Source organism: Bombus vancouverensis, chromosome 4 (genome assembly GCF_051014615.1).
Source record: "Bombus vancouverensis nearcticus chromosome 4, iyBomVanc1_principal, whole genome shotgun sequence".
NCBI lineage: Eukaryota > Metazoa > Arthropoda > Insecta > Hymenoptera > Apidae > Bombus > Bombus vancouverensis.
The window spans coordinates 4650598-4678441 of NC_134914.1; positions in this window are offsets into that span (position 1 = coordinate 4650598).

Below are 27844 nucleotides of genomic sequence, written 5' to 3' on the forward strand. Positions count from 1 at the left end.
TTTTAACGTATTACGTTATATGGTATAACGTTATAACGTATTACGTTATATGGTATTAAGTTATAACGCATTACGTTGTATGGTATAGCGTCATATGGTATAACGTTATCACGTATTACGGTATATGGTATAACGTTATAACGTATTACGTTATATGGTATAACGTTATAACGTATTGCGTTATATGGTATAACGTTATAACGTATTGCGTTATATGGTATAACGTCATAACGCATTACGTTATATGGTATAACGTCATAACGTATTACGTTATATGGTATAACATTATAAGGTATTCCGTTATATGGTGTAACGTTATAACGTATTACGTTATATGGTATTACGTTATAACGCATTACGTTGTATGGTATAACGTCATATGGTATAACGTTATCACGTATTACGGTATATGGTATAACGTTATAACGTATTACGTTATATGGTATAACGTTATAACGTATTGCGTTATATGGTATAACGTCATAACGCATTACGTTATATGGTATAACGTCATAACGTATTACGTTATATGGTATAACATTATAACGTATTCCTTTATATGGTGTAACGTTATAACGTATTACGTTATATGGTATTACGTTATAACGCATTACGTTGTACGGTATAACGTCATATGGTATAACGTTATCACGTATTACGGTATATGGTATAACGTTATAACGTATGACGTTTTATGGTATAACGTTATAACGTATTGCGTTACGTGGTATAACGTTTTAACGTATTGCGTTATATAGTATAACGCCATAACGCATTACGCTATATGGTACAACGTTATAACGTATTACGTTATATGGTATTACGTTATAACGCATTACGTTGTATGGTATAACGTCATATGGTATAACGTTATCACGTATTACGGTATATGGTATAACGTTATAACGTATTACGGTATATGGTATAACGTCATAACGTATTACGCTATATGGTATAACGTTATAACGTATTACGTTATGTGGTATAACGTTATAACGTATTACGTTATATGTTATTACCTCACAACGTATTACGTTATATGGTATAACGTTATAACGTAATGCGTTATATGGTATAACGTCATAACGCATTACGTTATATGGTATAACGTCATAACGTATTACGTTATATGGTATAACATTATAACGTATTCCGTTATATGGTGTAACGTTATAACGTATTACGTTATATGGTATTACGTTATAACGCATTACGTTGTATGGTATAACGTCATATGGTATAACGTTATCACGTATTACGGTATATGGTATAACGTTATAACGTATTACGTTATATGGTATAACGTTATAACGTATTGCGTTATGTGGTATAACGTTTTAACGTATTACGTTATATGGTATAACGTTATAACCTATTGCGTTATATGGTATAACGTTTTAACGTATTGCGTTATATAGTATAACGTCATATCGCATTACGTTGTATGGTATAACGTCATATGGTATAACGTTATCACGTATTACGGTATATGGTATAACGTTATAACGTATTACGTTATATGGTATAACGTCATAACGTATTACGCTATATGGTATAACGTCATAACTGTAGTATCGTGGACGAAAGGCCTGGGAAATATCGGACGAACTATGAACAGTGTCGCGAGAGCCGAGGCGCCGTCGGGCCCATCAATGTGTCATCGGTCTTTTCAAGTGCATAGTTTCGTGGAAAAGACCTACGTGACCCTGGCCACGAGCGTCTGCAGAACACGTGTGCGGTGGGCCTAGGAAAAGGGCAATAGAATGCGACAACAGTTAGTCGAGAAACAGAGCGCGAGTCGAGAACGAGAGTGCGAATCGAGGAGCCGAGCGCGAGTCGAGCGGAGACGCAGGTTGCGAGTGGCGTTGCCGAGAGAGTGTGGATTGCGCTGTGTTCTGTACGTTTGGTATGAATAGTTCAAGTTAAGCCACAATCGTCTTATCTGTCTGATTAACATCTCTATTGTCCACGTTTTGTAAACATATTACATCACGATATTACATATTTTGGGGGCTCGTCCGGGATTGGACAAGACAGAAAACGAAACGGTTTAACAGAGCTATTCGAGCTAGTTGTGAATTTACCGGTACGCGGTGCGGTAAAAGACGATATCGTTGACTGTTTAAGTTTGTGTTGTGTGAAAAATGGCCAACGTCGGGGACGAACGGTTGTCGGGTGAAGAGGGTTCGACGCTGGAGGAGCTGAGGAATAAGCTCGCGCGAATGAACCTCCCTATATCGGGTGCGAGGTCAGTGCTGATTGCAAGGCTGAATCGGGCGTGTAGGGCTGGACAATCGTATCGTAAGGGATCGACGGGCGGTGAAGAGCTAACCGGTCAACGAGATTTAGAAAATGTACAGAGAGCTGAGCGTGATTGCAACGAAGATGAGGATGTTGAGAAAATGAATACGAAGGAGTTGAAGGAGCGCCTCGCTAGTTTGGGTTTAAAAACGACGGGAAGAAAAGTAGAGTTACGCGCACGGCTACGAGCGGCCATGGATGGTAACGACATATCGTCGGAAGAAGAAAGCGACGACGAAAGTGAGGATGAAGATGACAAGAAAAATGCAAGAGAATACAAGAGAGATACGCGAAGGGTGCATCAGGACCGTGACGAATGTTGTCGAAGGGCATGTGTTGGTTCGACACTGAGTTTTAGAGACGTCGAAGATGCACTAGAGTCGTTTAGTGGCAACAGAGGTGAAAATGTCGAACGATGGTTCGAGTCGTTCGAGGAAGTCGCTGATACGTGCATGTGGTCGGATGGGCAGAAGGCAGTCTACGCAAGGAAGCTGCTGAAGGGATCAGCGAAAATATTTGCGAGCTTCGAGTGTCATGCCAGGACTTGGCATGAGTTGAAGAGGGGGCTAGTGAAAGAATTTTCGAGGAAAGTCAACAGTAGGCAAGTACATCAGAAACTTGAAGAAACAAAAAAGGAGAGTGATGAAGCATGTTTGGCTTACATGTACCGTATGCTCGAAATAGCTAGCCATGTGGACATGGAGGAGGAAGCAAAGGTGGAATACATAGTGGATGGAATAATAGACGACGAGAACAATAAGGCTGTATTGTATGGCGCTACGTCAATCAAAGGGTTGAGGAAGAGGTTAGTAATGTACGAAGAGCAGAAGAGTCGCAGAGCAAAGTCGATTGTGAAGTCGGCTAAAACCCAGAAGAACGGGAAGCCCAGTCAATCTGTAGATGCAATGAAGAAAAGAAGATGCTTCATTTGCGGTAGTGAGGATCATCTAAGTGTTACGTGTCCGGAGAGGGGAGAAGGTGTTAAGTGTTTCAAGTGCAGCGGATTTGGACATATTGCAGCGAGGTGTACGGCACAACCGAAAGAGACTTGCGTAGTGTCAAGATCCGAAAAGGGGAAGTATGTGAAGGAAGTGGCGATAGATGATTGTAGGTTTGTGGCATTAGTGGATACAGGTAGTAACCTTACGTTCATACGAGCGGATGAGTATGTGAGGTTAGGATCACCACCTCTGGGAAACTGCAAACTTAAGTTTGATGGTTTTGGTTCCGCTGGCAATAGTACCTGGGGCGAGTTCACAAGGGTAATGACGGTCGACGGGTGCGACTTTACTGTCACTCTGCATGTTGTCTCGAATAAGGTAATGACAAGACACAGTCTACTCTTAGGTACCGACTTTTTAGACCAGGTAGAGTTGCGAGTCAAACGGGGCGAGGTGACATTTTTACGACTCGACGATCAGACCGACGGTCACGAGGACGCGCCGGATGTACTGAGGGTAAACGCGATAGAACAATCCGACGAGATCGACTTGTCACATGTACGAGAATCTCATTACCGTGAAGCCATTCGGGATCTTATTAAAGGGTATAGGCCGGAGAAGAAGAGAGACGTCGGGATAACCGCGAAAGTAGTTTTGGAAAGCGACAAGCCGGTAGCGCGAAGACCGCGAAGACTGGCGCCGTCGGAAAGAAAGGAAGAAGATGATTTGATGGAAGCGTGGACAAACGAGGGTGTCATCAAATCGTCAGACTCGGAGTATGCGAGTCCGATAGGTGTAGTTAGAAAGAAAGATTTGTGTGTGCGTGTGGCTAGATGGGCCTTGTTACTAGGCGAGATTAAGTATCAGGTGTGTCATCGGCCGGGGAAAAGTATGCAGCATGTAGATGCTCCGAGTAGGAACCCCCTGTCGAGCACTATGTACGTAACGGAGAGTGAAGACGGGCTGATTGCACGGTTGAGAAGGGCACAGAACAAGGACACTGAAGTCCGTAGGATTTTGGACGCCGCAACGTGCAGTCAGGCCGATGGGCAGGTAGTAAGAAACAATATTTTGTATAAGGAGTGTGAGGACGATGTGCTAATAGTAGTATCGAAGGCGATGCGGGCTCAGGTAGTCAGGCAAGCGCACGAGCGTGGGCATTTCGAGGTTACCAAAACAGAAGCTATGGTCAAGAAGGACTTCTGGTTCAAGGGGTTACGCGAAAAGGTCGAACACGTGGTGTCCAACTGCCTTGACTGTAGCCTAACCCAACGAAACATAGGTAAGCTAGAAGGGAGTCTGCGAAATTACAAGAAAAGAAGAAAGCGTGCGAAGCAGTACCTAAGGAAGGACCCGTGCACACCTCGATTTTATGAAACCTTGGGTCCTAAATGCCGAAAGTGACGCATCTGATGACAGCGAGATAGAAGGCAACATCTGAGGGCACATGTTATTGCAGGATGGCCGAATGTAGTATCGTGGACGAAAGGCCTGGGAAATATCGGACGAACTATGAACAATGTCGCGAGAGCCGAGGCGCCGTTGGGCCCATCAATGTGTCATCGGTCTTTTCAAGTGCATAGTTTCGTGGAAAAGACCTACGTGACCCTGGCCACGAGCGTCTGCAGAACACGTGTGCGGTGGGCCTAGGAAAAGGGCAATGGAATGCGACAACAGTGAGTCGAGAAACAGAGCGCGAGTCGAAAAGCAGAGCGCGAGTCGAGAACGAGAGTGCGAGCGGAGAGGCCGAGTGCGAGTCGAGCGGAGACGGAGGTTGCGAGTGGCGTTGCCGAGAGAGTGCGGATTGCGCTGTGTTCTGTACGTTTGGTATGAATAGTTCAAGTTAGGCCAAAATCGTCTTTTAAGTCCGACTAACATCTCTATTGTCCACTTTTTGTAAACATATTACATCACGATATTACATTAATATTATATTGAATATACAAATATAAATTGGACAGAGAATGATATTTATTTAACGAAAACTAAATGCAATACTCGTATCTATATCAAATAACTTTACAGTAATTTGATCACTCTCGTCACTACGAATCTAACACACACACTCTCTCTCTCTAACAACTCTATCAATTCTCACGACTCTACTCTTCGACGACTCGAAACCTCTAACGACTCTACTCTTCGACGACTCGAAACCTCTAACGACACTACTCTTCGTCGACTCAATTAGCTCTGATCTTCGCCAATACACTCCTGCTTGGTCGTGCTCGCTCTTGCTCGCGTACTCTCACACACACACTTTTCGGCTCACTTACTCTGGCCTCTCGATTGCCACTCCTCGAAATATGAAACCGTACTTCTGTTTTGACGCTGCTTATCCTTTCTCGCGTCACTGTTACTAGGCGCTCTTGGATGTAAACAAAGCACAAAAGACGACGTACACGGTGCTTTCTAATTTCAGCCGATCTCCAATCAAAGCTCTTCTACGATATTACAGGATAACGTCAAATGGTATAACGTTAGAACGTATTAAGCTATATGGAATAACGTTATATCGTAGTACGTTATATGGTATATCGTCATAACGTATTACGTTATATGGAATAACGTTATAACGTATTATGTAATATGGCATAACGTTATAACGTATTACATTATATGGAATAGCTTTATATGGTATAACGTTATAACGTATTACGTTATATGGTATAACGTTAAAACGTATTACGCTATATGGTGTAACGTCATAACGTATTATGTTATATAGAATAACGATATAACGTATTCCGTTATATGGTATTGCGTCATAACGTATTACGTTATATGTTATTGCGTCATAACGTTTTACGTTATATGGTATAACGTTATAACGCATTACGCTATATGGTATAACGTTATAACGCATTTCGCTATATGGTATAACGTCATAACGTATTACGTTATATCGTATAACATTATAACGTATTACGTTATATGGCATAACGTTATAACGTATTACGTTATATGGTATTACGTTATAACGCATTACGTTGTATGGTATAACGTCATATGGTATAACGTTATCACGTATTACGGTATATGGTATAACGTTATAACGTATTACGTTATATGGTATAACGTTATAACGTATTGCGTTATATGGTATAACTTTTTAACGTATTGCGTTATATAGTATAACGTCATAACGCATGACGTTATATGGTATAACGTCATAACGTATTACGTTATATGGAATAACATTATAACGTATTCCGTTATATGGTATAACGTCATAACGTATTACGCTATATGGTATAACGTCATAACGTATTACGCTATATGGTATAACGTCATAACGTATTACGGTATATGGTATAACATTATAACGTATTACGTTATATGGAATTACGTTATAACGTATGACGTTATATGGTATAACGTTATAACGTATTACGTTATATGGTATAACGTTATAACGCATTACGCTATATGGTACAACGTCATAACGTATTACGTTATATGTAACAAAATTATAACGTATTCCGTTAAATGGTATAATGTCATAACGTATTACGTTATATGGTATAACGTTATAACGTATTACATTATATGGAATAGCGTCATATGGTATAACGTTATAACGTATTGCGTTATATGGTATAACGTTATAACGTATTGCGTTATATGGTATAACGTCATAACGTATTACGCTATATGGCATAACGTCACAACGTATTACGCTATATGGTACAACGTCATAACGTATTACGTTATATGGCATAACGTCATAACGTATTACGTTATATGGAATAACATTATAACGTATTCCGTTATATGGTATAACGTCATAACGTATCATGTTATATGGTATAACGCTATAACGTATCATGTTATATGGTATAACGCTATAACGTATCACGTTTTATGCTATAACGCTATAACGTATTACGTTATATGGTATATCGCTATAACGTATTACGTTACATGGTATAACATAATAACGTATTACGTTATATGGCATAACGTTATAACGTATTACGTTATATGGCATAACGTTATAACGTATTACGTTATGTGGTATAACTTTATAACGTATTACGTTATATGGTATTACGTCATGACGTATTACGTTATGTGGTATTACGTCACAACGTATTACGTTATATGGAATAACGTTATAACGTATTACGTTATATGGTATAACGTTGTAAGGTATTACGTTATATGGTATAACGTTATAACGCATTACTCTATATGGTATAACGTTATAACGCATTACGCTATATGGTATAACGTCATAACGTATTACGTTATATGGTATAACGCTATAACGTATTACGTTATTTGGTATTACGTCATAACGTATTACGCTATATGGTATATGGTCATAACGTATTACGTTATATGGTGTAACGTTATAACGTATTACGTTATATGGTATTACGTTATAACGCATTACGTTGTATGGTATAACGTCATATGGTATAACGTTATCACGTATTACGGTATATGGTATAACGTTATAACGTATTGCGTTATATGGTATAACGTTATAACGTATTGCGTTATATGGTATAACGTTATAACGTATTGCGTTATATGGTATAACGTCATAACGCATTACGTTATATGGTATAACGTCATAACGTATTACGTTATATGGAACAACATTATAACGTATTCCGTTATATGGTATAACGTCATAACGTATTTCGCTATATGGCATAACGTCACAACGTATTACGCTATATGGTACAACGTCATAACGTATTACGTTATATGTAATAAAATTATAACGTATTCCGTTAAATGGTACAATGTCATAACATATTACGTTATATGGTATAACGTTATAACGTATTACATTATATGGAATAGCGTCATATGGTATAACGTTATAACGTATTACGTTATATGGTATTACGTCTTAACGTATTACGTTATATGGTGTAACGATATAACGTATTACGTTATATGGTATTGTAATATCGGCAAATAATGATAGAAATTTTATTTCGATTACTTACAAAATATTAATATTATATTGAATATACAAATATAAATTGGACAGAGAACGATATTTATTTAACGGAAACTAAATGCAATACTCGTATCTATATCAAATAACTTCACAGTTATTTGATCACTCTCGTCACAACGAATCTAACACACACACTCTCTCTCTCTCTGACAACTCTATCAATTCTCACGACTCTACTCTTCGACGACTCGAAACCTCTAACGACTCTACTCTTCGACGACTCGAAACCTCTAACGACACTACTCTTCGACGACTCAATTAGCTCTGATCCTCGCCAATACACTCCTGCTGGGTCGAGCTCGCTCTTGCTCTCGTCCTCTCACACACACACACACGTTTCGGCTCACATACTCAGGCCTCTCGATTGCCACTCCTTGAAATATGAAACCGTACTTCTGTTTTGACGCTGCTTATCCTTTCTCGCGTCACGGTTACTAGGCGCTCTTGGATGTAAACAAACCACGAAAGACGACGTACACGGTACTTTCTAATTTCAGCCGATCTCCAATCAAAGCTATTCTACGATATTACAGTATAACGTCATATGGTATAACGTTAGAACGTATTAAGTTATATGGTATTACGTTATAACGTATTACGTTATATGGAATAACGTTATAACGTATTACGTAATATGGTATAACGTTATAACGTATTACGTTATATGGTATTAAGTTATAACGTATTACTTTATGTGGTATTACGTTATAACGTATTACGCTATATGGTATAACGTCATAACGTATTACGTTATATGGTATAACGTTATAACGTATTACGTTATATGGCATAACGTTATAACGTATTACGTTATGTGGTATAACGTTATAACGTATGACGTTATATGGTATTACGACATAACGTATTACGTTATATGGAATAACGTTATAACGTATTACGTTATATGTTATAACGTCATAACGTATTACGCTATATGGTATAACGTCATAACGTATTACGTTATATGGCATAACGTTATAACGTATTACGCTATATGGTATATCGCCATAACGTATTCTGTTATATGGTATAACGCTATAACGTATTACGTTATATGGTATTAGGACATAACGTATTACCCTATAAGGTATAACGTCATAACGTATTACGTTATATGGTGTAACGTTATAACGTGTTACGTTATATGGTATTACGTTATAACGTATTACGCTATATGGTATAACGTCATAACGTATTACGTTATATGGTATAACGTTATAACGTATGACGTTATATGGTATTACGTCATAACATATTACGTTATATGGAATAACGTTATAACGTATTACGTTATATGGTATAACGTCATAACGTATTACGCTATATGGTATAACGTCATAACGTATTACGTTATATGGCATAACGTTATAACGTATTACGCTATATGGTATATCGCCATAACGTATTCTGTTATATGGTATAACGCTATAACGTATTACGTTATATGGTATTAGGACATAACGTATTACGCTATAAGGTATAACGTCATAACGTATTACGTTATATGGTGTAACGTTATAACGTGTTACGTTATATGGTATTACGTTATAACGTATTACGTTATATGGAATAACGTTATAACGTATTACGTAATATGGTATAACGTTATAACGTATTACGTTATATGGTATTAAGTTATAACGTATTACTTTATGTGGTATTACCTTATAACGTATTACGCTATATGGTATAACGTCATAACGTATTACGTTATATGGTATAACGTTATAACGTATTACGTTATATGGCATAACGTTATAACGTATTGCGTCATATGGTATAACGTCATAACGCATTACGCTATATGGTATATCGCCATAACGTATTCTGTTATATGGTAAAACGCTATAACGTATTACGTTATATGGTATTAGGACATAACGTATTACGCTATAAGGTATAACGTCATAACGTATTACGTTATATGGTGTAACGTTATAACGTGTTACGTTATATGGTATTACGTTATAACGTATTACGCTATATGGTATAACGTCATAACGTATTACGTTATATGGTATTAGGACATAACGTATTACCCTATAAGGTATAACGTCATAACGTATTACGTTATATGGTGTAACGTTATAACGTGTTACGTTATATGGTATTACGTTATAACGTAATACGCTATATGGTATAAAGTCATAACGTATTACGTTATATGGTATAACGTTATAACGTATGACGTTATATGGTATTACGTCATAACATATTACGTTATATGGAATAACGTTATAACGTATTACGTTATATGGTATAACGTCATAACGTATTACGCTATATGGTATAACGTCATAACGTATTACGTTATATGGCATAACGTTATAACGTATTACGCTATATGGTATAACGTCATAACGTATTACGCTATATGGTATAACGTCATAACGTATTACGTTATATGGCATAACGTTATAACGTATTACGCTATATGGTATATCGCCATAACGTATTCTGTTATATGGTATAACGCTATAACGTATTACGTTATATGGTATTAGGACATAACGTATTACGCTATAAGGTATAACGTCATAACGTATTACGTTATATGGTGTAACGTTATAACGTGTTACGTTATATGGTATTACGTTATAACGTATTACGCTATATGGTATAACGTCATGACGTATGACGTTATATGGTATAACGTTATAACGTATTACGTTATATGGCATAACGTTATAACGTATTACGTTACGTGGTATAACGTTATAACGAATTACGTTATATGGTATTACGTCATGACGTATTACGTTATGTGGTATAACGTTATAACGTATTACGTTATATGGTATTACGTCATGACGTATTACGTTATGTGGTATAACGTTATAACGTATTACGTTATATGGTAATACGTCACAACGTATTACGTTATATGGAATAACGTTATAACGTATTACGTTATATGGTATAACGTTAAAAGGTATTACGTTATATGGTATAACGTTATAACGCATTACGCTATATGGTATAACGTCATAACGTATTACGTTATATGGTATAACGCTATAACGTATTACGTTATATGGTATTATGTCATAACGTACTACGCTATATGGTATAACGTCATAACGTATTACGATACATGGTATAACATTATAACGTATTACGTTATATGGCAAAACGTTATAACGTATTACGTTATATGGCATAACGTTATAACGTATTACGTTATGTGGTATAACGTTATAACGTATTACTTTATATGGTATTACGTCATGACGTATTACGTTATGTGGTATTACGTCACAACGTATTATGTTATATGGAATAACATTATAACGCATTTCGCTATATGGTATAACGTCATAACGTATTACGTTATATGGTATAACATTATAACGTATTACGTTATATGGCATAACGTTATAACGTATTACGTTATGTGGTATAACGTTATACCGTATTACGTTATATGTTATTACCTCACAACGTATTACGTTATAAGGAATAACGATATAACGTATTACGTTATATGGTATTACGTTATAACGTATTACGCTATATGGCATAACGTCACAACGTATTACGCTATATGGTACAACGTCATAACGTATTACGTTATAGGTAATAAAATTATAACGTATTCCGTTAAATGGTACAATGTCATAACGTATTACGTTATATGGTATAACGTTATAACGTATTACATTATATGGAATAGCGTCATATGGTATAACGTTATAACGTATTACGTTATATGGTATTACGTCTTAACGTATTACGTTATATGGTGTAACGATATAACGTATTACGTTATATGGTATTGTAATAACGGTAAATAAGGATAGAAATTTTTTTCGATTACTTACAAAATATTAATATTATATTGAATATACAAATATAAATTGGACAGAGAACGATATTTATTTAACGGAAACTAAATGCAATACTCGTATCTATATCAAATAACTTCACAGTTATTTGATCACTCTCGTCACAACGAATCTAACACACACACTCTCTCTCTCTCTCTCTCTCTGACAACTCTATCAATTCTCACGACTCTACTTTCGACGACTCGAAACCTCTAACGACTCTACTCTTCGACGACTCGAAACCTCTAACGACACTACTCTTCGACGACTCAATTAGCTCTGATATTCGCCAATACACTCCTGCTGGGTCGTGCTCGCTCTTGCTCTCGTCCTCTCACACACACACACACTTTTCGGCTCACATACTCTGGCCTCTCGATTGCCACTCCTTGAAATATGAAACCGTACTTCTGTTTTGACGCCGCTTATCCTTTCTCGCGTCACAGTTACTAGGCGCTCTTGGTTGTAAACAAACCACGAAAGACGACGTACACGGTGCTTTCTAATTTCAGCCGATCTCCAATCAAAGCGATTCTACGATATTACAGTATAACGTCATATGGTATAACGTTAGAACGTATTAAGTTATATGGTATTACGTTATAACGTATTACGTTATATGGAATAACGTTATAACGTATTACGTAATATGGTATAACGTTATAAGGTATTACGTTATATGGTATAACGTTATAACGCATTACGCTATATGGTATAACGTTATAACGCATTACGCTATATGGTATAACGTCATAACGTATTACGTTATATGGTATAACGTTATAACGTATTACGTTATGTGGTATAACTTTATAACGTATTACGTTATATGGTATTACGTCATGACGTATTACGTTATGTGATATTACGTCACAACGTATTACGTTATATGGAATAACGTTATAACGTATTACGTTATATGGTATAACGTTGTAAGGTATTACGTTATATGGTATAACGTTATAACGCATTACTCTATATGGTATAACGTTATAACGCATTACGCTATATGGTATAACGTCATAACGTATTACGTTATATGGTATAACGCTATAACGTATTACGTTATTTGGTATTACGTCATAACGTATTACGCTATATGGTATATGGTCATAACGTATTACGTTATATGGTGTAACGTTATAACGTATTACGTTATATGGTATTACGTTATAACGCATTACGTTGTATGGTATAACGTCATATGGTATAACGTTATCACGTATTACGGTATATGGTATAACGTTATAACGTATTGCGTTATATGGTATAACGTTATAACGTATTGCGTTATATGGTATAACGTTATAACGTATTGCGTTATATGGTATAACGTCATAACGCATTACGTTATATGGTATAACGTCATAACGTATTACGTTATATGGAACAACATTATAACGTATTCCGTTATATGGTATAACGTCATAACGTATTTCGCTATATGGCATAACGTTATAACGTATTACATTATATGGAATAGCGTCATATGGTATAACGTTATAACGTATTACGTTATATGGTATTACGTCTTAACGTATTACGTTATATGGTGTAACGATATAACGTATTACGTTATATGGTATTGTAATATCGGCAAATAAGGATAGAAATTTTATTTCGATTACTTACAAAATATTAATATTATATTGAATATACAAATATAAATTGGACAGAGAACGATATTTATTTAACGGAAACTAAATGCAATACTCGTATCTATATCAAATAACTTCACAGTTATTTGATCACTCTCGTCACAACGAATCTAACACACACACTCTCTCTCTCTCTGACAACTCTATCAATTCTCACGACTCTACTTTCGACGACTCGAAACCTCTAACGACTCTACTCTTCGACGACTCGAAACCTCTAACGACACTACTCTTCGACGACTCAATTAGCTCTGATCCTCGCCAATACACTCCTGCTGGGTCGTGCTCGCTCTCGTCCTCTCACACACACACACACGTTTCGGCTCACATACTCAGGCCTCTCGATTGCCACTCCTTGAAATATGAAACCGTACTTCTGTTTTGACGCCGCTTATCCTTTCTCGCGTCACAGTTACTAGGCGCTCTTGGTTGTAAACAAACCACGAAAGACGACGTACACGGTGCTTTCTAATTTCAGCCGATCTCCAATCAAAGCGATTCTACGATATTACAGTATAACGTCATATGGTATAACGTTAGAACGTATTAAGTTATATGGTATTACGTTATAACGTATTACGTTATATGGAATAACGTTATAACGTATTACGTAATATGGTATAACGTTATAACGTATTACGTTATATGGTATAACGTTATAACGCATTACGCTATATGGTATAACGTTATAACGCATTTCGCTATATGGTATAACGTCATAACGTATTACGTTATATGGTATAACGTCATAACGTATTACGTTATATGCAATAACATTATAACGTATTCCGTTATATGGTATAACGTCATAACGTATCATGTTATATGGTATAACGCTATAACGTATCACGTTTTATGGTATAACGTCATAACGTATTACGTTATATGCAATAACATTATAACGTATTCCGTTATATGGTATAACGTCATAACGTATCATGTTATATGGTATAACGCTATAACGTACACGTTTTATGGTATAACGCTATAACGTATTACGTTATATGGTATATCGCTATAACGTATTACGTTACATGATATAACATTATAACGTATTACGTTATATGGCATAACGTTATAACGTATTACGTTATATGGCATAACGTTATAACGTATTACGTTATGTGGTATAACTTTATAACGTATTACGTTATATGGTATTACGTCATGACGTATTACGTTATGTGGTATTACGTCACAACGTATTACGTTATTTGGTATTACGTCATAACGTATTACGCTATATGGTATATGGTCATAACGTATTACGTTATATGGTGTAACGTTATAACGTATTACGTTATATGGTATTACGTTATAACGCATTACGTTGTATGGTATAACGTCATATGGTATAACGTTATCACGTATTACGGTATATGGTATAACGTTATAACGTATTGCGTTATATGGTATAACGTTATAACGTATTGCGTTATATGGTATAACGTTATAACGTATTGCGTTATATGGTATAACGTCATAACGCATTACGTTATATGGTATAACGTCATAACGTATTACGTTATATGGAATAACATTATAACATATTCCGTTATATGGTATAACGTCATAACGTACTACGCTATATGGTATAACGTCACAACGTATTACGCTATATGGTACAACGTAATAACGTATTACGTTATATGTAATAAAATTATAACGTATTCCGTTAAATGGTATAATGTCATAACGTATTACGTTATATGGTATAACGTTATAACGTATTACATTATATGGAATAGCGTCATATGGTATAACGTTATAACGTATTACGTTATATGGTATTACGTCTTAACTTATTACGTTTTATGGTATAACGATATAAGGTATTACGTTATATGGTATTGTAATATCGGTAAATAAGGATAGAAATTGTTTATCGATTACTTACAATTTATTAATATTATATTGAATATACAAATATAAATTGGACAGAGAACGATATTTATTTAAAGGAAACTAAATGCAATACTCGTAGCTATATCAAATAACTTCACCATTAATTGATCACTCTCGTCACAACGAATCTAACACACACACTCTCTCTCTCTGACAACTCTATCAATTCTCACGACTCTACTCTTCGACGACTCGAAACCTCTAACGACTCTACTCTTCGAAGACTCGAAACCTCTAACGACACTACTCTTCGACGACTCAAAACCTCTAACGACACTACTCTTCGACGACTCAATTAGCTCTGATCTTCGCCAATACAATCCTGCTGGGTCGTGCTCGCTCTTGCTCTCGTCCTCTCACACACACACACACTTTTCGGCTCACATACTCTGGCCTCTCGATTGCCACTCCTTGAAATATGAAACCGTACTTCTGTTTTGACGCTGCTTATCCTTTCTCGCGTCACTGTTACTAGGCGCTCTTGGATGTAAACAAACCACGAAAGACGACGTACACGGTGCTTTCTAATTTCAGCCGATCTCCAATCAAAGCTATTCTACGATATTACAGTATAACGTCATATGGTATAACGTTAGAACGTATTAAGTTATATGGTATTACGTTATAACGTATTACGTTATATGGAATAACGTTATAACGTATTATGTAATATGGCATAACGTTATAACGTATTACATTATATGGAATAGCTTTATATGGTATAACGTTATAACGTATTACGTTATATGGTATAACGTTAAAACGTATTACGCTATATGGTGTAACGTCATAACGTATTATGTTATATAGAATAACGATATAACGTATTCCGTTATATGGTATTGCGTCATAACGTATTACGTTATATGTTATTGCGTCATAACGTTTTACGTTATATGGTATAACGTTATAACGCATTACGCTATATGGTATAACGTTATAACGCATTTCGCTATATGGTATAACGTCATAACGTATTACGTTATATCGTATAACATTATAACGTATTACGTTATATGGCATAACGTTATAACGTATTACGTTATATGGTATTACGTTATAACGCATTACGTTGTATGGTATAACGTCATATGGTATAACGTTATCACGTATTACGGTATATGGTATAACGTTATAACGTATTACGTTATATGGTATAACGTTATAACGTATTGCGTTATATGGTATAACTTTTTAACGTATTGCGTTATATAGTATAACGTCATAACGCATGACGTTATATGGTATAACGTCATAACGTATTACGTTATATGGAATAACATTATAACGTATTCCGTTATATGGTATAACGTCATAACGTATTACGCTATATGGTATAACGTCATAACGTATTACGCTATATGGTATAACGTCATAACGTATTACGGTATATGGTATAACATTATAACGTATTACGTTATATGGAATTACGTTATAACGTATGACGTTATATGGTATAACGTTATAACGTATTACGTTATATGGTATAACGTTATAACGCATTACGCTATATGGTACAACGTCATAACGTATTACGTTATATGTAACAAAATTATAACGTATTCCGTTATATGGTATAATGTCATAACGTATTACGTTATATGGTATAACGTTATAACGTATTACATTATATGGAATAGCGTCATATGGTATAACGTTATAACGTATTGCGTTATATGGTATAACGTTATAACGTATTGCGTTATATGGTATAACGTTATAACGTATTGCGTTATATGGTATAACGTCATAACGTATTACGCTATATGGCATAACGTCACAACGTATTACGCTATATGGTACAACGTCATAACGTATTACGTTATATGGCATAACGTCATAACGTATTACGTTATATGGAATAACATTATAACGTATTCCGTTATATGGTATAACGTCATAACGTATCATGTTATATGGTATAACGCTATAACGTATCACGTTTTATGTTATAACGCTATAACGTATTACGTTATATGGTATATCGCTATAACGTATTACGTTACATGGTATAATATAATAACGTATTACGTTATATGGCATAACGTTATAACGTATTACGTTATATGGCATAACGTTATAACGTATTACGTTATGTGGTATAACTTTATAACGTATTACGTTATATGGTATTACGTCATGACGTATTACGTTATGTGGTATTACGTCACAACGTATTACGTTATATGGAATAACGTTATAACGTATTACGTTATATGGTATAACGTTGTAAGGTATTACGTTATATGGTATAACGTTATAACGCATTACTCTATATGGTATAACGTTATAACGCATTACGCTATATGGTATAACGTCATAACGTATTACGTTATATGGTATAACGCTATAACGTATTACGTTATTTGGTATTACGTCATAACGTATTACGCTATATGGTATATGGTCATAACGTATTACGTTATATGGTGTAACGTTATAACGTATTACGTTATATGGTATTACGTTATAACGCATTACGTTGTATGGTATAACGTCATATGGTATAACGTTATCACGTATTACGGTATATGGTATAACGTTATAACGTATTGCGTTATATGGTATAACGTTATAACGTATTGCGTTATATGGTATAACGTTATAACGTATTGCGTTATATGGTATAACGTCATAACGCATTACGTTATATGGTATAACGTCATAACGTATTACGTTATATGGAACAACATTATAACGTATTCCGTTATATGGTATAACGTCATAACGTATTTCGCTATATGGCATAACGTCACAACGTATTACGCTATATGGTACAACGTCATAACGTATTACGTTATATGTAATAAAATTATAACGTATTCCGTTAAATGGTACAATGTCATAACATATTACGTTATATGGTATAACGTTATAACGTATTACATTATATGGAATAGCGTCATATGGTATAACGTTATAACGTATTACGTTATATGGTATTACGTCTTAACGTATTACGTTATATGGTGTAACGATATAACGTATTACGTTATATGGTATTGTAATATCGGCAAATAATGATAGAAATTTTATTTCGATTACTTACAAAATATTAATATTATATTGAATATACAAATATAAATTGGACAGAGAACGATATTTATTTAACGGAAACTAAATGCAATACTCGTATCTATATCAAATAACTTCACAGTTATTTGATCACTCTCGTCACAACGAATCTAACACACACACTCTCTCTCTCTCTGACAACTCTATCAATTCTCACGACTCTACTCTTCGACGACTCGAAACCTCTAACGACTCTACTCTTCGACGACTCGAAACCTCTAACGACACTACTCTTCGACGACTCAATTAGCTCTGATCCTCGCCAATACACTCCTGCTGGGTCGAGCTCGCTCTTGCTCTCGTCCTCTCACACACACACACACGTTTCGGCTCACATACTCAGGCCTCTCGATTGCCACTCCTTGAAATATGAAACCGTACTTCTGTTTTGACGCTGCTTATCCTTTCTCGCGTCACGGTTACTAGGCGCTCTTGGATGTAAACAAACCACGAAAGACGACGTACACGGTACTTTCTAATTTCAGCCGATCTCCAATCAAAGCTATTCTACGATATTACAGTATAACGTCATATGGTATAACGTTAGAACGTATTAAGTTATATGGTATTACGTTATAACGTATTACGTTATATGGAATAACGTTATAACGTATTACGTAATATGGTATAACGTTATAACGTATTACGTTATATGGTATTAAGTTATAAAGTATTACTTTATGTGGTATTACGTTATAACGTATTACGCTATATGGTATAACGTCATAACGTATTACGTTATATGGTATAACGTTATAACGTATTACGTTATATGGTATTACGTTATAACGCATTACGTTGTATGGTATAACGTCATATGGTATAACGTTATCACGTATTACGGTATATGGTATAACGTTATAACGTATTGCGTTATATGGTATAACGTTATAACGTATTGCGTTATATGGTATAACGTTATAACGTATTGCGTTATATGGTATAGCGTCATAACGCATTACGTTATATGGTATAACGTCATAACGTATTACGTTATATGGAATAACATTATAACATATTCCGTTATATGGTATAACGTCATAACGTACTACGCTATATGGTATAACGTCACAACGTATTACGCTATATGGTACAACGTAATAACGTATTACGTTATATGTAATAAAATTATAACGTATTCCGTTAAATGGTATAATGTCATAACGTATTACGTTATATGGTATAACGTTATAACGTATTACATTATATGGAATAGCGTCATATGGTATAACGTTATAACGTATTACGTTATATGGTATTACGTCTTAACTTATTACGTTTTATGGTATAACGATATAAGGTATTACGTTATATGGTATTGTAATATCGGTAAATAAGGATAGAAATTGTTTATCGATTACTTACAATTTATTAATATTATATTGAATATACAAATATAAATTGGACAGAGAACGATATTTATTTAAAGGAAACTAAATGCAATACTCGTAGCTATATCAAATAACTTCACCATTAATTGATCACTCTCGTCACAACGAATCTAACACACACACTCTCTCTCTCTGACAACTCTATCAATTCTCACGACTCTACTCTTCGACGACTCGAAACCTCTAACGACTCTACTCTTCGAAGACTCGAAACCTCTAACGACACTACTCTTCGACGACTCAAAACCTCTAACGACACTACTCTTCGACGACTCAATTAGCTCTGATCTTCGCCAATACAATCCTGCTGGGTCGTGCTCGCTCTTGCTCTCGTCCTCTCACACACACACACACTTTTCGGCTCACATACTCTGGCCTCTCGATTGCCACTCCTTGAAATATGAAACCGTACTTCTGTTTTGACGCTGCTTATCCTTTCTCGCGTCACTGTTACTAGGCGCTCTTGGATGTAAACAAACCACGAAAGACGACGTACACGGTGCTTTCTAATTTCAGCCGATCTCCAATCAAAGCTATTCTACGATATTACAGTATAACGTCATATGGTATAACGTTAGAACGTATTAAGTTATATGGTATTACGTTATAACGTATTACGTTATATGGAATAACGTTATAACGTATTATGTAATATGGCATAACGTTATAACGTATTACATTATATGGAATAGCTTTATATGGTATAACGTTATAACGTATTACGTTATATGGTATAACGTTAAAACGTATTACGCTATATGGTGTAACGTCATAACGTATTATGTTATATAGAATAACGATATAACGTATTCCGTTATATGGTATTGCGTCATAACGTATTACGTTATATGTTATTGCGTCATAACGTTTTACGTTATATGGTATAACGTTATAACGCATTACGCTATATGGTATAACGTTATAACGCATTTCGCTATATGGTATAACGTCATAACGTATTACGTTATATCGTATAACATTATAACGTATTACGTTATATGGCATAACGTTATAACGTATTACGTTATATGGTATTACGTTATAACGCATTACGTTGTATGGTATAACGTCATATGGTATAACGTTATCACGTATTACGGTATATGGTATAACGTTATAACGTATTACGTTATATGGTATAACGTTATAACGTATTGCGTTATATGGTATAACTTTTTAACGTATTGCGTTATATAGTATAACGTCATAACGCATGACGTTATATGGTATAACGTCATAACGTATTACGTTATATGGAATAACATTATAACGTATTCCGTTATATGGTATAACGTCATAACGTATTACGCTATATGGTATAACGTCATAACGTATTACGCTATATGGTATAACGTCATAACGTATTACGGTATATGGTATAACATTATAACGTATTACGTTATATGGAATTACGTTATAACGTATGACGTTATATGGTATAACGTTATAACGTATTACGTTATATGGAATAACGTTATAACGCATTACGCTATATGGTACAACGTCATAACGTATTACGTTATATGTAACAAAATTATAACGTATTCCGTTATATGGTATAATGTCATAACGTATTACGTTATATGGTATAACGTTATAACGTATTACATTATATGGAATAGCGTCATATGGTATAACGTTATAACGTATTGCGTTATATGGTATAACGTTATAACGTATTGCGTTATATGGTATAACGTTATAACGTATTGCGTTATATGGTATAACGTCATAACGTATTACGCTATATGGCATAACGTCACAACGTATTACGCTATATGGTACAACGTCATAACGTATTACGTTATATGGCATAACGTCATAACGTATTACGTTATATGGAATAACATTATAACATATTCCGTTATATGGTATAACGTCATAACGTATCATGTTATATGGTATAACGCTATAACGTATCACGTTTTATGTTATAACGCTATAACGTATTACGTTATATGGTATATCGCTATAACGTATTACGTTACATGGTATAATATAATAACGTATTACGTTATATGGCATAACGTTATAACGTATTACGTTATATGGCATAACGTTATAACGTATTACGTTATGTGGTATAACTTTATAACGTATTACGTTATATGGTATTACGTCATGACGTATTACGTTATGTGGTATTACGTCACAACGTATTACGTTATATGGAATAACGTTATAACGTATTACGTTATATGGTATAACGTTGTAAGGTATTACGTTATATGGTATAACGTTATAACGCATTACTCTATATGGTATAACGTTATAACGCATTACGCTATATGGTATAACGTCATAACGTATTACGTTATATGGTATAACGCTATAACGTATTACGTTATTTGGTATTACGTCATAACGTATTACGCTATATGGTATATGGTCATAACGTATTACGTTATATGGTGTAACGTTATAACGTATTACGTTATATGGTATTACGTTATAACGCATTACGTTGTATGGTATAACGTCATATGGTATAACGTTATCACGTATTACGGTATATGGTATAACGTTATAACGTATTGCGTTATATGGTATAACGTTATAACGTATTGCGTTATATGGTATAACGTTATAACGTATTGCGTTATATGGTATAACGTCATAACGCATTACGTTATATGGTATAACGTCATAACATATTACGTTATATGGAACAACATTATAACGTATTCCGTTATATGGTATAACGTCATAACGTATTTCGCTATATGGCATAACGTCACAACGTATTACGCTATATGGTACAACGTCATAACGTATTACGTTATATGTAATAAAATTATAACGTATTCCGTTAAATGGTACAATGTCATAACATATTACGTTATATGGTATAACGTTATAACGTATTACATTATATGGAATAGCGTCATATGGTATAACGTTATAACGTATTACGTTATATGGTATTACGTCTTAACGTATTACGTTATATGGTGTAACGATATAACGTATTACGTTATATGGTATTGTAATATCGGCAAATAATGATAGAAATTTTATTTCGATTACTTACAAAATATTAATATTATATTGAATATACAAATATAAATTGGACAGAGAACGATATTTATTTAACGGAAACTAAATGCAATACTCGTATCTATATCAAATAACTTCACAGTTATTTGATCACTCTCGTCACAACGAATCTAACACACACACTCTCTCTCTCTCTGACAACTCTATCAATTCTCACGACTCTACTCTTCGACGACTCGAAACCTCTAACGACTCTACTCTTCGACGACTCGAAACCTCTAACGACACTACTCTTCGACGACTCAATTAGCTCTGATCCTCGCCAATACACTCCTGCTGGGTCGAGCTCGCTCTTGCTCTCGTCCTCTCACACACACACACACGTTTCGGCTCACATACTCAGGCCTCTCGATTGCCACTCCTTGAAATATGAAACCGTACTTCTGTTTTGACGCTGCTTATCCTTTCTCGCGTCACGGTTACTAGGCGCTCTTGGATGTAAACAAACCACGAAAGACGACGTACACGGTACTTTCTAATTTCAGCCGATCTCCAATCAAAGCTATTCTACGATATTACAGTATAACGTCATATGGTATAACGTTAGAACGTATTAAGTTATATGGTATTACGTTATAACGTATTACGTTATATGGAATAACGTTATAACGTATTACGTAATATGGTATAACGTTATAACGTATTACGTTATATGGTATTAAGTTATAAAGTATTACTTTATGTGGTATTACGTTATAACGTATTACGCTATATGGTATAACGTCATAACGTATTACGTTATATGGTATAACGTTATAACGTATTACGTTATATGGCATAACGTTATAACGTATTACGTTATGTGGTATAACGTTATAACGTATGACGTTATATGGTATTACGACATAACGTATTACGTTATATGGAATAACGTTATAACGTATTACGTTATATGTTATAACGTCATAACGTATTACGCTATATGGTATAACGTCATAACGTATTACGTTATATGGCATAACGTTATAACGTATTACGCTATATGGTATATCGCCATAACGTATTCTGTTATATGGTATAACGCTATAACGTATTACGTTATATGGTATTAGGACATAACGTATTACCCTATAAGATATAACGTCATAACGTATTACGTTATATGGTGTAACGTTATAACGTGTTACGTTATATGGTATTACGTTATAACGTATTACGCTATATGGTATAACGTCATAACGTATTACGTTATATGGTATAACGTTATAACGTATGACGTTATATGGTATTACGTCATAACATATTACGTTATATGGAATAACGTTATAACGTATTACGTTATATGGTATAACGTCATAACGTATTACGCTATATGGTATAACGTCATAACGTATTACGTTATATGGCATAACGTTATAACGTATTACGCTATATGGTATATCGCCATAACGTATTCTGTTATGTGGTATAACGCTATAACGTATTACGTTATATGGTATTAGGACATAACGTATTACGCTATAAGGTATAACGTCATAACGTATTACGTTATATGGTGTAACGTTATAACGTGTTACGTTATATGGTATTACGTTATAACGTATTACGTTATATGGAATAACGTTATAACGTATTACGTAATATGGTATAACGTTATAACGTATTACGTTATATGGTATTAAGTTATAACGTATTACTTTATGTGGTATTACCTTATAACGTATTACGCTATATGGTATAACGTCATAACGTATTACGTTATATGGTATAACGTTATAACGTATTACGTTATATGGCATAACGTTATAACGTATTGCGTCATATGGTATAACGTCATAACGCATTACGCTATATGGTATATCGCCATAACGTATTCTGTTATATGGTATAACGCTATAACGTATTACGTTATATGGTATTAGGACATAACGTATTACGCTATAAGGTATAACGTCATAACGTATTACGTTATATGGTGTAACGTTATAACGTGTTACGTTATATGGTATTACGTTATAACGTATTACGCTATATGGTATAACGTCATAACGTATTACGTTATATGGTATTAGGACATAACGTATTACCCTATAAGGTATAACGTCATAACGTATTACGTTATATGGTGTAACGTTATAACGTGTTACGTTATATGGTATTACGTTATAACGTATTACGCTATATGGTATAAAGTTATAACGTATTACGTTATATGGTATAACGTTATAACGTATGACGTTATATGGTATTACGTCATAACATATTACGTTATATGGAATAACGTTATAACGTATTACGTTATATGGTATAACGTCATAACGTATTACGCTATATGGTATAACGTCATAACGTATTACGTTATATGGCATAACGTTATAACGTATTACGCTATATGGTATAACGTCATAACGTATTACGCTATATGGTATAACGTCATAACGTATTACGTTATATGGCATAACGTTATAACGTATTACGCTATATGGTATATCGCCATAACGTATTCTGTTATATGGTATAACGCTATAACGTATTACGTTATATGGTATTAGGACATAACGTATTACGCTATAAGGTATAACGTCATAACGTATTACGTTATATGGTGTAACGTTATAACGTGTTACGTTATATGGTATTACGTTATAACGTATTACGCTATATGGTATAACGTCATGACGTATTACGTTATATGGTATAACGTTATAACGTATTACGTTATATGGCATAACGTTATAACGTATTACGTTACGTGGTATAACGTTATAACGAATTACGTTATATGGTATTACGTCATGACGTATTACGTTATGTGGTATAACGTTATAACGTATTACGTTATATGGTATTACGTCATGACGTATTACGTTATGTGGTATAACGTTATAACGTATTACGTTATATGCTAATACGTCACAACGTATTACGTTATATGGAATAACGTTATAACGTATTACGTTATATGGTATAACGTTATAAGGTATTACGTTATATGATATAACGTTATAACGCATTACGCTATATGGTATAACATCATAACGTATTACGTTATATGGTATTACGTCATAACGTACTACGCTATATGGTATAACGTCATAACGTATTACGATACATGGTATAACATTATAACGTATTACGTTATATGGCAAAACGTTATAACGTATTACGTTATATGGCATAACGTTATAACGTATTACGTTATGTGGTATAACGTTATAACGTATTACTTTATATGGTATTACGTCATGACGTATTACGTTATGTGGTATTACGTCACAACGTATTATGTTATATGGAATAACATTATAACGCATTTCGCTATATGGTATAACGTCATAACGTATTACGTTATATGGTATAACATTATAACGTATTACGTTATATGGCATAACGTTATAACGTATTACGTTATGTGGTATAACGTTATACCGTATTACGTTATATGTTATTACCTCACAACGTATTACGTTATAAGGAATAACGATATAACGTATTACGTTATATGGTATTACGTTATAACGTATTACGCTATATGGCATAACGTCACAACGTATTACGCTATATGGTACAACGTCATAACGTATTACGTTATATGTAATAAAATTATAACGTATTCCGTTAAATGGTACAATGTCATAACGTATTACGTTATATGGTATAACGTTATAACGTATTACATTATATGGAATAGCGTCATATGGTATAACGTTATAACGTATTACGTTATATGGTATTACGTCTTAACGTATTACGTTATATGGTGTAACGATATAACGTATTACGTTATATGGTATTGTAATATCGGTAAATAAGGATAGAAATTTTTTTCGATTACTTACAAAATATTAATATTATATTGAATATACAAATATAAATTGGACAGAGAACGATATTTATTTAACGGAAACTAAATGCAATACTCGTATCTATATCAAATAACTTCACAGTTATTTGATCACTCTCGTCACAACGAATCTAACACACACACTCTCTCTCTCTCTGACAACACTATCAATTCTCACGACTCTACTTTCGACGACTCGAAACCTCTAACGACTCTACTCTTCGACGACTCGAAACCTCTAACGACACTACTCTTCGACGACTCAATTAGCTCTGATATTCGCCAATACACTCCTGCTGGGTCGTGCTCGCTCTTGCTCTCGTCCTCTCACACACACACACACTTTTCGGCTCACATACTCTGGCCTCTCGATTGCCACTCCTTGAAATATGAAACCGTACTTCTGTTTTGACGCCGCTTATCCTTCCTCGCGTCACAGTTACTAGGCGCTCTTGGTTGTAAACAAACCACGAAAGACGACGTACACGGTGCTTTCTAATTTCAGCCGATCTCCAATCAAAGCGATTCTACGATATTACAGTATAACGTCATATGGTATAACGTTAGAACGTATTAAGTTATATGGTATTACGTTATAACGTATTACGTTATATGGAATAACGTTATAACGTATTACGTAATATGGTATAACGTTATAACGTATTACGTTATATGGTATAACGTTATAACGCATTACGCTATATGGTATAACATAATAACGTATTACGTTATATGGTATAACGTCATAACGTATTACGTTATATGGTATAACGCTATAACGTATTACGTTTTATGGTATGACGTCATAACGTACTACGCTATATGGTATAACGTCATAACGTATTACGTTACATGGTATAACGCTATAACGTATTACGTTATATGGTATAACGTTATAACGCATTACGCTATATGGTACAACGT